Source organism: Haemorhous mexicanus, chromosome Z (assembly GCF_027477595.1).
Source record: "Haemorhous mexicanus isolate bHaeMex1 chromosome Z, bHaeMex1.pri, whole genome shotgun sequence".
NCBI classification, from domain to species: Eukaryota; Metazoa; Chordata; class Aves; order Passeriformes; family Fringillidae; genus Haemorhous; species Haemorhous mexicanus.
In genome coordinates this window covers 16,612,985-16,627,320 of record NC_082381.1, presented here as the reverse complement: position 1 = coordinate 16,627,320, position 14,336 = coordinate 16,612,985, and positions in this window count along the sequence as shown.

The following is a 14,336-nucleotide window of genomic DNA, read 5'->3' as shown; positions in this document are numbered from 1 at the left end:
GTGCACCAAAATGGGCAAGTCCCACCTAAAAGAGAGTTATGAGGCAGAGACAAAAGAGCTCAGCTGGTGGGCAGAGCTTAGGAAGGCAGGCTCAGGAAAACAGAGTAACCACAAGCCTTTCAAAGTTCAAAAGCTTCCTTCCCCCTACTCTCCTCTGCCCTCAAAACCAGGTTTTTTTCTCTCGTCTAAAAATACTTTCTTGAGCATTCACAGCAAGTGCCTGGAAAACCACCGGTGATCTTCTTTCTCAGTTAAGAACTAAAAAGAATGGAGAAGGATCTGGGCTTTTGCTGTTTGCCTGCTCTTGCAGCCACATTAGCGTTTTGGAAGGGCTCTACACAAGTCCAGGTGTTTCCCAGCCCCAGGACCACCACTTGCATGAGCCCAGCAAGTGTAGTGGAGAGAGCAGCTGGTCAGACTCCACGTGTGACATGTGGGAGGCTGGGTATTCTCCTGATGCAAATTCCCTCTGTGTGTCAAACTGAAAGTCAGGACAATTCTCAAGAAATGTCTGATTGGATGAGGACCTTGGATCTACAGACAGCACATTTGTGCCTTCCTGGTGTCATAATCCCGAAGCTTTATTGTGTCTGGGTGACCCCAATTTCTTCTAGACTAGAAATCAGAGAGGAGTTTCAAACAGTCACTGCTTACAAATCAGTCCAGTGAAGCATGCATATCTTTTTTTGCCCACGACTCACAAAACACTGCTGTTTTCTCAAAGGAAAGCAACGGAAAGTTCTAGCAGACTGTCCCTACCCTAACAATTTACAATCATTTCTTTTTTCTCTACTTTCTTCATCCTATATCTTAGTAAAAGTCGTTTCTGCCACCACAGTGGAGACAGACTGTGGTGTTACATTTTAGTTCAATGGTATGCTCTGTCTCACCCCTCAAAAATGTCCAGCTTTTTGCAAGCCTGTAATCCTCCCCCGAAGTATGATGTATCTGTAATGCCCTTGGCCCAAGTCTTATTCCCCTCCCACTTTGAATCTCCCCGTTCAACTCTGTGAGGGAAAGGAGACATGCTCTTGGTCCTTTTTCTCCCTCGGCTCTCTGTGTCTCGCCCCCACTTCTCCCTTTGAAACCATGGTGCCCTCGGAGGTGGGACCCCCAACAAACCCTTCTCTAATTAGCACCCTCAGAAGCCGTGTGAGTCTCCTTGCCTGCCTGCTGCTGCTACCAGCGAACATACAGCTTAGGGTGCCCCAGGGACTGTGCAGGGATCCTCAAAGGAACTGCAACAGCCGGCCAAGCTGCCTGCTCTTGTCTTGCTGCTGAAACCCTGAACTGCACTGCTCTTGGGAACAACGCTTGGGCCTAAATCCCACTGGAATCAGCATTTCTTAGAGGGATTGGCATTTGCTGAGGAAGGGCTTACACTGCTCAACCTCTTGGCAGCTAACCCGGGCCATGTGTTAGAAAGGAGGAAGCTAAGTGAGTCTCTGGAGTTTCCTGGCAGGAACAAAGCTCTGTGACAGCAAGCAGCATTCTCCGGCTGTTCTCAAGGGAAAATCCCAACAAGCTGAAGACACCTGGGTAAAGGGGTGAATACGATGGTGAGCTACGCTGGCCTGCAACAGCAAGGTCCTGGACATGAAGGTAAAGGGCACAGAGCGTCCTCGTGTCCTGTTTCTGCACCTTTCTGGGAACCAGAGGAATCCTCCTCCGCCTGTGAGGAATTCAGCCTGAGAACTAATAGTTCCTTTCTCCTTTGGCTTTTGTCTTTTTTTTCTTTTAGGACAGCAGCGCTTTGTAACACCAGCTGAGCCTGCCCTCTGCCTGCCTGACTGGACCCCGTCAGCAAAGGGAGTGCAGGAAGCCTGGAGAGGAGGCACCTGTGCTTGAGGAGGCTTTGTGCCCTGCCAGCTCAGCGCAGGACTGGCAATCAAAACACGGAAATGCTGCACTCCATGGGAAGGTTCCCTTGCCGGTCAGCCCGCGCCTAAGCTGTGCTTTGCCCTGGCGCTGTCCATGGCCCTGGCGCTGTGCCTTGCGGCCGCACAGTCCCGTCTGTGGCTTCGCGCGGCTTCGCAGCTGCCCGAGGCTCTCCCCCCTCACAGAGGGGCCCCGCCCCGCCCCGGGCGCCCCCTGGCGGCTGCCCCGCCCCGCCCTTCCCGCGCAGGGGCGCTCCCTTCCCATGGCGCCGCCCAGCGGCAGCCGCCCCTCACTGCAGGCACGGAGGAGGGCTCGGGCCCTGCTGCTCGGCCTGGCCCTTGGCTCCCTTCTTTTCCAAGAGACAAGAAGGCTTGAAAGGAAGCCTTTTCCAGCTGTGTCCCTCTGCTTTACTTTGTGGGCGCCGACATTCTACCCTGAAGCAGGCCGTAGTGCGCCTCCACAGTGCTGGCTCCAGAAAAGGCCCCTTCCTTCTCCCACCAGCTGTCATTACTGCCTCAAAAGCACTGTCCAGCTCTGGAAGGAGAAACAGCCCGCAGCACAGTGGTGCCATCCCTGCCCAGCCGGGGCTCTCTGGCAGAGCAGCAGCAGCAGCAGCAGCAGCAGCAGCAGCAGCAGCAGCAGTAGGGCTTGCCTTGGCATCACCTGGGAAGCAGGAAGCCTCTGTAAATCAGCAGGTTCCCAGGCTGCACCAGCTCCTGATGCTGGGTGAATCCTGCTGGCTCTGACCATTTCCAAAAGGTTATAAAGGCAGCAGTGTAGACATACATGCAGATCAACCAGCATCCAATAAATGGGTATTACTATGAGGGTTTGTGTGGCATTATTAGGGCTGTCATGCTGATAGTGCCTCTTTGAGAGCTTGTGTGCAATGCCATTGCTGGGCCAGCTTCCTCCCCAAGCTGTCATCACCAGTGTCATTCTCTGGCTGTGGTTGCATCTGAAAGCACAGTTGCCCAAGTTTCTGAGTTCCAGCTCTCAGGCTGGAGCAGCAACCTGTGCTGTGTCACACGAATGAATGGTCCGTCTCCACTTCACTCTGCTGGCAGAAAGCACTTTTGCCAAGACATGTGACGTAGAAAGTAGAGGAAAAACTTGGTTGGAAACTCTTGGGGTGGGGGCAGTCTGCTAGAGCTTTCTGTTGCTTTTCTTTGAGGAAACAGCAGTGTTTTGTGAATGGTGGGCAGAAAACGGTATGTGTGGTTCTGGGGACTGATTTGTAAGCCGTGCATGTTTGAAACTCCTCCCTGATCTCTAGCCTAGAGGAAATTGGGGTCACCCAGTGTCAGCGTTAGTCTGGTCGTGACATACACACGTGACCAAGGTCCAAGAAGAAAAACAGTTTTTATTCTGCGTGTTCTCCAGTTTATATACTCTTAACAAAGTGTGATCTTAAGTCATTAACTGCATCACAATAACTTATTATAGCCATTGGTGCAAAGCAATTAGCGTCAATATGATTGGCAAAAGTTTTACAGAAATTTAATAAGGAACGTATGCACATCTACTTAGGCATGTATTCTAGCTTACAAAAATTCACATGGATCTTTTCTAATCGGTTTTCATGCTGATGGCCTTGTCTTCTTCCTTGCTATGGATGCACCTGAAAATCATCAATTGTTATTTCTTCTATTAACTCAGCTTTGCTTGCAGGCCAGCTGTCAAGCCCCTCCATACTTCCTCCTTTTTATATTTGAGCGACAAACACAGCTGACAAGGATTTTTGCAGGGCCCGATGGAAAAATCCAAGCAGAGAAGGGAGTCACAGATCAATAATTACAATCACCAACCAATTAACAATCCTGTCTTCAACAAGGCCTTAAGCCACCCAGTGATGCCCCAGCTCTTGAAAAACTGTTCAGCCATCCCTATCCGTCATCCACCTGTAAGTGATTGACTCTCTCCTTCAAGTTTGCAATGCTTTTGTAGATTGATTCACTGTGATCTGATAAATTCATGCAACACATACCTTCAAAATCCTGGCATCCATGACCATGAGATAACAATAAGAAATCTATAGCTGCTCTGTTGATACATGACGTGAGGTGTAGTTACACCACAAGCTTGCATTCCTGTAAATGTCTGGTGTTGCATTTACATCCTGAGACTGCCCCCTGTTGTCCTGTCTTTCCCTTTGTAACCAAACATTACACAAGCATCCATTTGCTATGATCCTAGCAATTCTAGCTCCTGTGGCTCAATGGAAACCTGAGGCAAGTATACATAGACACTATCCCAGAAATCTACATTGTGTACAGGATTCAGTGCTTTACAGTTAAAAGCTTGTGAGGGACAAGGCCAGCTATCAAGAGGTACACCAACAAGACACGTAGAGAATGGATTCTCAGGACTGGAAGCTGACAGGCACAGCATGTCCTGATGTGTAGCCAGGTTCTGGCTCTACTTGAATGGAACAATCGACGATCAGCCCAAAGGTTTTCTGCACCTCTGCGAAGATGGCAAAAGCTGAGGAAGAAGTCCTGCAAAATCCCATGACTGGTCACCCTTGATTCCAGCCTGTTAAGCCCCTGACATTGACTTTGGACTTTACAGTTTAAACAAGTTTAAGAAGGTGTTTTGTGGTGTTCTTTACAAACCAGTTGGAGATAGTTATCATTTTGCTTGTTCAAATTTGCTATGGTCATGGTGTATTGATCAGTTTCGGTACATTTTAACCAGTTCTATATGTTGGCTATGTTTGTTAGTTGTCGGTTTTAACCTTTACATTTTTCATGTTTTTAACTAATCATAAAGGAGGAAGGGAAATGTGGGAGATTGGTGTGTACAAAATATCACGATGTCACGGGCAGGCAAGGACCCTCCGCCTGAACAGTTACTTTGTACGCTGACCCCTGCTATAAAAGCCCCTACCCAATGGTTAATGAAGGCCTTTTACCGTCGACCGTATTGGTGAACGCGAGTAACTGGACCGAGTAGCAAAGAGGTCGCTGCAGTGCCGTTCCTGACCCACGACACCACGCCTCAAGCGGGAGGCAACATTCTGTGCCCTTTACCTTCATGTCCAGGACCTTGCTGTTGCAGGCCAGCGTAGCTCACCATCGTATTCACCCCTTTACTCAGGTGTCTTCAGCTTGTTGGGATTTTCCCCTGAGAACAGCCTGAGAATGCTGCTTGCTGTCACAGGGCTTTGTTCCTGCAGGAAACTCCAGAGACTCACTTAGCTTCCTCCTTTCTAACACATGGCCCGGGTTAGCTGCCAAAAGGTTGAGCAGTGTAAGCCCTTCCTCAGGGCCAATCTCTCTAAGAAATGCTGATTCCAGTGGGATTTAGGCCCAAGTGTTGTTCCCAAGAGCAGTGCAGTTCAGGATTTCAGCAGCAAGACAAGAGCAGGCAGCTTGGCAAGCCTCCACCATCTGCCACACTCAGCTGCCTTGCAAATTCCTCTGCTTCCTATAGCCCCTAGGTGAACTCCTGTTCTTGACCTGCGGCCTTCTCCTGTTACCCGTCAGGCTGGCACCTGAGGCATGTTCTGAGGAGGTCTAGAACGAAATAACAGAGCAAATTCCCGGGAACCTGCACTTTGGATCGTTTCCCCCATTTGGTGCCTGCAACTGTCTGCAGTGGCTGTGGGATTGTGTTTCAGTGAGCTGTGCCGCCCAGAAAAGAAAAGCCTGAGTTAGCTGAGGAAAACCAGGATCAATTTTCTCCATTTCTGCAGGCCAGAAGTGAGAGTGCAGCAAATGACTGAAAAATGCAGTACTGTGCAGCACATATCCAAAATGGGCATGACAGAGATTTAGAACCCACATCCAAGGAGGAATCTGAACTTGCAGGTTTCCCAAAAGCTGAAGGGAGTGAGTTTGCGCAAAGGCACCAGGAGCTCAGTGCTGGACTGAGAACTTTTTCAGGAGAAGGGCTGACTTGGGAGCTGGTGGAAGTGGAGAGAACGGGTAAACGCACCCATGGCTGCACCCACACCGTGAGGGCTGCTCCAAGGGCACCCCCTGCCATGCACAGGACATGGGCACTGCCCCGTGCACAGGACGTGTCCCTGCCATATTGACAACACAAACGCTGCTCCAGTGTCATGCAAACACATATGGGTGGTTTGTTAGTTGTCATTTTTTCCTCACTAAAAAATCGTTCTTCTTTCGGTGAATCCTACGATGTGCTGGTTGATGTTAGCCATGTAGGGAATGGGCAGGAATGACAGGTATTGCAATTTAGGGAACTAGTTTTAGTCAGAAGCCTTGGTGGCCAAAGTACAGGGTGTGTGGGCTTGGTGCCTGTTCTGTGTTACTCTTGGATCTTCTGAGCTCTTGGTTATGCACTGTAAGAGGGCTTAGCACTGCTTTGAGGAAGTGTGTGCCCTGCCAAAGGAGTCCTTTTTGTCACCTGATGTTGTAAAGTCGTTGGCCAAATGCAGGCATCCATTTTTTTTGCCTCTGCAATTGTAAGGTTTGCAGACATGTGCGGGTGTGCGGGTGTTTTTTATTTTTGCCTTCTTCCTATACAGTTGGCCAATTACTGCGGGTGTGCCCTTTTCCCCCTTTCCTTGCACAGTCAGGGGACTTGTGCAAGTGGGTTCTTGTTCTGTTTTTGTTTCCTGGCCTGCAGACTCAAGCACCACTGGTAAAATGATAAAGTGAAAGCATCGAGCAGTTGGCAGCGCTTATTTGTTGGTGTCATCCTGCAGAGTTGTTAATGGTTCGATGGGTATATAGAAGTTTTTTTGTTGGGGCAGCATATTGAAAGAAAAATGGCATGGAGATGCCAAATGTTTGGTAAAGCTCCTGCCAACAGCTTCAGCTAAAAAGTGGATGTCTCCTGCCCAGCATGGTGTGTGTAGGCATCCTTTCTTTGTTCTCTGCAATTGTAGAGTCTGCAAACACATGCAGGTGTGCCTTTTACTCTTGTAGAGTCTGTAGATTTGTGCAGGTATCCCTTTATCCCCCCTATTTTGCTGTACAATCTAAGAACTCATGAAAGTGTTTTTTCATTAACATTTTTTTGCATAGTCTGCAAACTCATGCAAGCGTCCTTATTTTTTCATTTGAGTTTCATCTAAGTCTGGAATTTGTGCAAGGGTCCATTTTTTTCCTCTTTTCACTGCACGCTCTGGGCGTTCTTGCAAGTGGGTGATTTCTCCCTTTCTGTTTCATGATCTGCGGGCTGCTGCAGTATTGCTCAAATGATGAAGTGAGTCCATAGAGGAGTCGGCAGCGCTTTCCCCGGCCCGAGCTCCGCCGCTCCACAGAGCAGCCGCCCGCCCGAGCCGCAGGTGCCCCCTTCCAATGGGGATGCCCTGCCCGGGGCGCTTGGGGGGCTGGAGTGGGGAGGTCGGGGACCGTTCCCGGCCCTGGCCCGAATGTTGACAGCCGCATCTTGCCCGCAGGGAAAGCGCAGGAGGCCCTGCAAGAGCGATTCCTCTGGGTTCACTGCTGCTGCGCCGCGCCTTCGAATGGCAGCGTCTACTCGGGGACGTGGCGGCGGACGGGGCCCCGGTGGGAGGAGGGGTGTTGCGGTTGGTTCGAGGCTCCCTGCGGAGTCCCCGGGGCGCCCCCTAAGCTGTATGTTCGCTGGTAGCAGCAGGCAGGCAAGGAGATTCCACACGGCTTCTGAGCCTGCTTATGAGATGAGCGTTTATTGGGGGTGCCACCCCCGGGAGCAGCATGGTTTCTGAGAGAGAAGGGGGGAAGGGGAAGGGAGGGGAGAGAGGGAGAGCCTAGGGAGAAAAAGGGCCAAGGCCGTGTCTCGCCTGCCTCGCAGATCTTCACAGGGAGATTCAAAGGGGGAACGGAATAAGACTTGGGCCAATGGGATTACAGATGCATGATACTTCAAGGGAGGATCACAGACTTAGAATAAACCGTACATTTTCGAGGGGTGAGACAGAGTGTAACACTGAACTAAAATGTAACAGCACGGAGGGGCTGGCAGGGGGGCAGAGGAGGTAGGAGGGCGGCAGAGGGGGAGGACGGGGCTTGGCAGGGTGAGATCTGCGTTCAGCCCTTCTCTCCCCTTGGCTCGCGGCTGGCCATCAAAAGTGTTCCACGGGATTGCATCCGCTATTAGGGGGAGCTGGTGAGTGACCAGGGCCAGTGGCAGAAACCGGCACGTGACAGGCAGGGTAAACTGAGGCCTGACAGAGTGGAAGCCGCCAGGATGCCTGGAGGGAGAGCAGGCGTGAGCAGAGTGGAGGGCTCGGAGCATCCTGGGCTGGGTGAGGGGTTCCAGACCCCTGGCACGGCATTAGCGCCACGGACGGCATTGTGGTCTTCTTGCGGCCCGACGGAACCCATGAACCCAGGGAGATGGAGGGGCTGGACAAGGTGTCCACTGGGTTCCATGGTGTTGTTCAGCTCTCGGATTGGTGTGAGCTCCTTAACAACTTCTTGTTAGTGATGGAGTGCCCTGAGTGGTCGCAGGACCTCTTTGATTTCATTCTGCCTTGGGGGCTCCGTGTCAGAGAAGGTGGTGCAGGGGCTGTTCCTCCAGGTGCTGAGGCCGTGCATCACTGCAGCAGCTGTGGGGTCCTGCACTAGGAGATCAAACCGGAGAACATCCTCCGTGACCTGGCCACCGGAGAGGGAAAACTGATGGATTTGCCTGTGGCACCTACCTCCAAGACACAGCCTGCCCACACTTTGCAGGTGAGCCCATCCAGGGCCAGGCTCCTGCTCGGTCCCTGCATCTCATGGCCCCCACCAGGCTATGGTGCCAAGGATTTCCCCGTTTGCTTCCAGTCAGGAGCACACCTGTGACCCACAGAGATCTGCCTATATGAGACAGAAGGAAAGATCAGAGGAATAATTCCATGTCTCTCACTGCTAAACCAGTTCTTCTCTTCCTCATAAAGACAACATGCAGTTTTTGTGTGGATCAATGGCAGCTTATAGCACCTGCAGAGTGCAGAGGCTTTTTGCCCTGCTACTGTGCTACAGGCAGATTTACCAAAGAAGCAGCATTACCAAACATGGGGATTCACAGAGGGACCACAAGCAATTGACTTTGTGCCACTTAATCTCAAAGGTCACCGCTCTTAGCAGACACAGATAGAAGAGACTCACTCAGTCCCTGTTTGCTCTGTTGACTCAAACCTGGCAAGCACAGCTTTCCCTGATGGAGAATAACAACAAGGGACAGTTCCCTCACAGCCATGCAGCTCAGAGATCTTCAGGGTACCATCAGCACCCGGCTTCATAAGTGACCAGTTCTGCTGGGATGGAAACCAACCACCAAATCCTCGCTGCCTTCAGCTGCAGCAGCAGTGCCAGCATCGGATCCCCAGGTCTGGGGCTGGCCAGGACAAAGGACACACACGGCGCATTGCCTCTGAATAATGTGACTTTGGAAACAAGCACCTGCCACTGTCTCCTCTTGTTTGTGCTGGGGTCACACCAGCCTGAGGCACCGGGCAGCCCTCAGTGCCACCTGGGACAGCACACGACAGGCCCTGGCCTCCGGGACCAAACATGGAGGGAATTTACTCTCCAGACGGAGCTTGCAGATTGAAAAGGCTGCTGTGAGCAGCCACCTCAAAGGGCAGACAAATGAAGCTCTCCTGCACTTTAGCTGTGCCACACAGCTACACAACCCTGGGCAAATACAGCGGAGCACAGGGGCAACACAAGGCACAGGAAGAGGGACAAAGCCACTCAAGCAGAGAGGCTTTTCATGACTTATGGGCCCCAGACAACCCCAAGCGTGGTGTCACCCACCAGTCCTTATCTGATGAAAAAGAGCAGGTGCAGCAGGTGCTTTGCCTTGCTGGCCAGGGTCCTGCCAGGCGCTTTCCTCTCTGCTCTCCTGTACTGCCAGCAGACATGCCCACCTTCTTCGTTGCACTTGCAGAGCCTTGAACCTATTAGCCATGGCCCCCTGGGGGGGGGGCAGTCACAGGGGACATGTGCCAGCTACATGGAGCAGGAACCAAAAGCATCGATGTGCTCTGCTGAAAGCCTGCATCTGCACGGGATGTTTTGGCTGTGGCAAGATCCACTCATACAAGAGAGCAGTCATGATGGTTCTTTTTACTGATCTCAGAGTGCAAAACACAACACACTGGGGATTTCAGTATTAATCAAAACAAATGCACCTTTATTGAATGAACACAGCAAATGCGATAGACAGATTTAGGGAGAGGAAAAAGATAAAGGGGGAGAGAGATACAGAGAGGGGGTATAGCTAGCAAACATAGAAAGACAAAGTCCTCGGAGTCCAGCCAAAGGAGTTCGCCTAGTCACTCTGGGCAGTGTCTCTGTCGAGGCAGTCCCCACACAAAGCAGAGACCACAAGCAGTCTCAGATGACAACTCTTCATTAACCAACATGGCTGACCTTTCATACACGTCCTACCTCTTTAGACTTCTTTTCCCCTAACTATTGGCCACAATAAATCAACATAATACTATTCTTGAAAAGTTACAATGACTTCAACTTTCTAAAAATACTTTGTCCAGCTGCAAAGTTCTCTCCTTGTCTTTCTTCCATTCCTCACTTCTCCTGGTCTCCTTGCTTACAGCCTTGGAGAGAGATCCTTGCCAGTTTTTTCTTGCTTCTCAGCTTTCTTCTCCCTCCCTTAGCTAATAGGCCCACTTATAGCCCTTTCCCAAGGGGAGATCTCAAAGGTTCTGGTTATCTCAAGGTTCTAATAAAGTCCATTGCTGAAGGGGGGAAGAGATCTTGAAGTAAGTCTATTGAAATCGTTGAGGGGGAAAAAGAGACAATAAAGAAGAGATGTAACAGGTAGTCCATGTTCTGAGCAGTAGGCAAGGACCATTGTCTTCTTGCTCCAATGGCCACACTTGCAGGCAAATATGTCCCTTTTTTTTGGTCGGCTCCCCCACACACCTCCCCCTTGTTAGGGGTTTCAGTCTCAGTCCTTGGGAGGGGGGAGCTTCTCCGTCTAGGGCTCTCATGTCTCAGTCCTTGAGAGAGAGGCTTCTTCCATCTCAGTCGGTCTGCCACGCTGGCTGAAAAGTAGATGTGGGTCTTCTTTGGACCACCAAAGGTGACCCCAGAAAAGTCCAACCAGGCCAAGAGGTGGCAAAATTCCTGGGCTATGGTCACCAAGCAGGTTCAAGCATATGGGGCGCCTCGCCCCCTGGCAGGCCCTGCTAGGAGCAGTCACAGTAGACACAGCTGCGAACAATCTCTTGGCAGGCCAGAGCTCTGCTCAGGGGCCTCAGGATGTTTGGCGTTCATCCACCACCGGCAGGCCAGAATTCCCATCAGGCTCCTCAGGGTCCCGATGCCTGTCCTTGAGACGGTTGTGAGGTGAATGAGAGGAACTTCAGACCGTCTCTCACAGGCTGCCCTGCTCTTCACTGGGTTTTCAATGGAAATGCAATTGCACTTTTTTCCTCATCCCCAAGTCCACGGCTGGGCAAAAACTGGCCAATGGGCAGCATTCCAAAGGCAGTGTATGTCGGAGCTGATAATGGATGGAGATCGTTCCCAATTCCAAACCAAACAAGGATGCCCTTTGGGTGGTGGACTTTCCATCTTTAAGAAAGAATGGCCAGTTCTCAAGGGAGTGTAGAGCCTTATGCCCTGGCTGACAAGGAAGGGAACCTTCCAACAGGCTTGAGCTTGTATAGGATTACTATTGTGAGTCCAGCTCCAAGCTGCCATTGCAAAAAGCAATCCTGAAGTGGTCCTGGTCATTTGTTTCCATTCCTTTGTTTTCATTTGAAAAGTCCTTAGAGTGGGGATTTAGACGGCAAGGGGCCAGCGTGGTCTGGAGAAGGAATAAGAGAAGCACAGTCTTAGTAAACAACACCAGGATTAAACCAGCACAACAGCCAAGCAATTTCTCTGAAGTATTTTGTCTCCAATGACTGGTGACAAGTCAGGAGTCTGAAGGGAATCAAGGAAGCCAGCTGTTCTCATCAGTTTGGCCAGACAAGCACACACACCATCACATTGGCTAGGTCACAGCCTTCTGCTACTCACAAAACAATCCCTGCTTTTGACTTTACTGCACAGGAAAGCTCAGGCAAAGCCCAGCCACACCCAGCCTTTGCCTCAAAGGCAAAAGGAACACCCAAGTGCTCCCTGCCTGCATCCAAGCACCACAATGCTTCTGAAGGGAGTCCAAAATGTCTCTCCCAACACCAAAGAGAGGAGATACATGTGCTACAGCTCATGCTGAGGCACACACACCATACACTACTCAATCAGACAAAGAACAATACACAGGACGTACTCAGCAGCTTCAGGCACCTCCTCAGCCAGCCTGCTCCCACAGCTCTAGCCTGGCTCTGCAGGGGGGTTCCTGTGGGACCTCCCTCTTTCTGAGACAAAGCTCTGGCTTCCCCATTCCATTTGGGCCTGAAACACCATCCCTGCCTTCCTCAAACCTGCACTCTGGTAGCCTCTCACCTGACCGGTGCTTTCCCGCCTCCTGGCACCAAGGTCTCTCCAGCACTGTTTCCCAAGGGCCAGCTAAGAGACAATGCCACCCTGACAGACAGTGTCCAGAGAAACAGTGCCCATAAGGAGGGCAGAGGAGTCCAAAACAACACACAAGCTCTCTTTTTACACCTTTTGCCTTTTGACTGGCTCTGCTTCATACCTCTTCTTGTACAGCTTGCATGCTGGCAACTTCCTGCTTCATCTCAAGCAGCCTCTTCTCCTGCTCCTTCTGTACCTCTGCAAGGAAGTTTGCCCCTTGTGCCAGCCGCTGTTGTGCCTCCAAACGCTGCCCTTCCGGCTCCTGGTGAGGGGAGGAAGGCACTTCCACATGAAGTCCCAGCCAAGCTGCCCCAAAAAATCAGTGGAAGCTTCATGCCTCACACCACCCACCTGAAAAGTGCACATCAGTAGTGACTTTGTGCTCTCCAGAAATGCTATCCTAAGCAGAAATTCAGATGGAGGATCAGCAGGTGGGAGAAAAGAAGATGCCTGCTTTCCTGCTCTGATGGCTGCCTGTTTCCTGGCCCCTCTCTCCTGAGGATTTCTACCTGCTCTCAGAGGCTCTGGTCTCCAAGTGCTGAAGTGGCCTTGTCATCACCTTTGCTTCCTGCATTACTTTGCTGCAGGGATGACAGCAATCAGCCTGTCAGAAGAGGCTTAAGAGAGGCTCCGCTGATTGGAGAAATGGATGCTGCCCAAAGGGAAAAAGAAACAAAACAACCCAAATTAAAAGAGACAAAGGAAAAAGGAACCATTCTTTTAAAATCTGAGTTCCTAACAGGGTCAAGCTGAATTCATCTAGCCCCCAGAAATACACAGACATCGGACTGAGAGCACCATCAGCCAATCTGCCTTCATGTCCAGGATGCTGCTATTGCAGGAAACATGGCCCAGAAGTGCACTAGTCCATTCCTCAAGGTGTCATCACTTCCTGGGATTTTGGTCCTGATATCACTGAGGGATTGCTGCTTGCTGTCCAAAAGTTTTGTTCCTTTCAGGAAAGTCTACAGACTTATTCTTTTACTCCTCTTTGATATTTGAGACATGGGCTATGTGGGTGTCCAAGGAAGATGTGGAGCATAAGGCATTCCTCAAGAGACTCCCAAGAGCTCTGAAAAGTATTGATCCCCCATGTTGTTCTCAGGATGCTGGACATGCAGGTTTACAGCAGCAAGCCAGGAGCAAGGACACAAGCAGCAGGGCGCAGATGTGCTCAGCTCTGGCTTGCAGGAAGAGCGGCGTCTGCCTCGGCATGCCCCCCCTCCTGTGCTGGCTGGCATCTTCCTTCACAGCAGGCACAGGCAAGGAAGCGGCCCGGTCACCAGCTCCTTGTTTGCCACAAAACCTGGCAGCAAAGCCACAGCCCTTCTCATCGTCTTGACCTGGCCAGGCAGCACATGGGGCTGGCACAAATCCTGCACAGCTGTCCCCGTTTGGCTGGCAGAAACCTCCAAGAGTGGGCTGGGAGGGACAAGCTGGGTGCCCTCGGATGCCCCCAGTGAGCCCCCGCAAAGCCCCTGCCTTTTACAGATCAATCTAAAACCACTTGGCAGGGATTGCTTTCATTGTGTTCTTCAAGTTCCCTTTCCCTGGCATTGCAATACTTCAGTTCCTTTACTACCATGTAAACCTGAATGCACCAGCCGAGAGCAAAAGAGGGCCACAGAAATGACCAGAAGGTGGGAGTTCTCCTCTGAGGAACAGCTGTGAGAGTGGGGCTTGTTTAGCCTGGAGAAGAGCAAACCCCAAAGAGACCTCTCAATAATTGTAGGGGCTTCTAAGAACAATGGGGACATATCTTGTAGCAGGGCCAATTGCAAGAGGACAAGAGGGAACCCTTTTAAGCTAAAAGACGCTCGATTCAGATTGGCTCTAAGGAAGAAACTGTTCATGAGGAGAGTGCTGGAACACTGACACAAACAGCCCAGAGAGCTGGGAGGAGCCCCAAGCCCAGCAACATTCAAGGTCTGCTTGGATGGGACTCTGAGCAACCTGATCTACTTGGAGATGTCCTTGCTGGTTGCTTGGGTGTTGGACTTGATGACCTTCACTGATCCCTTC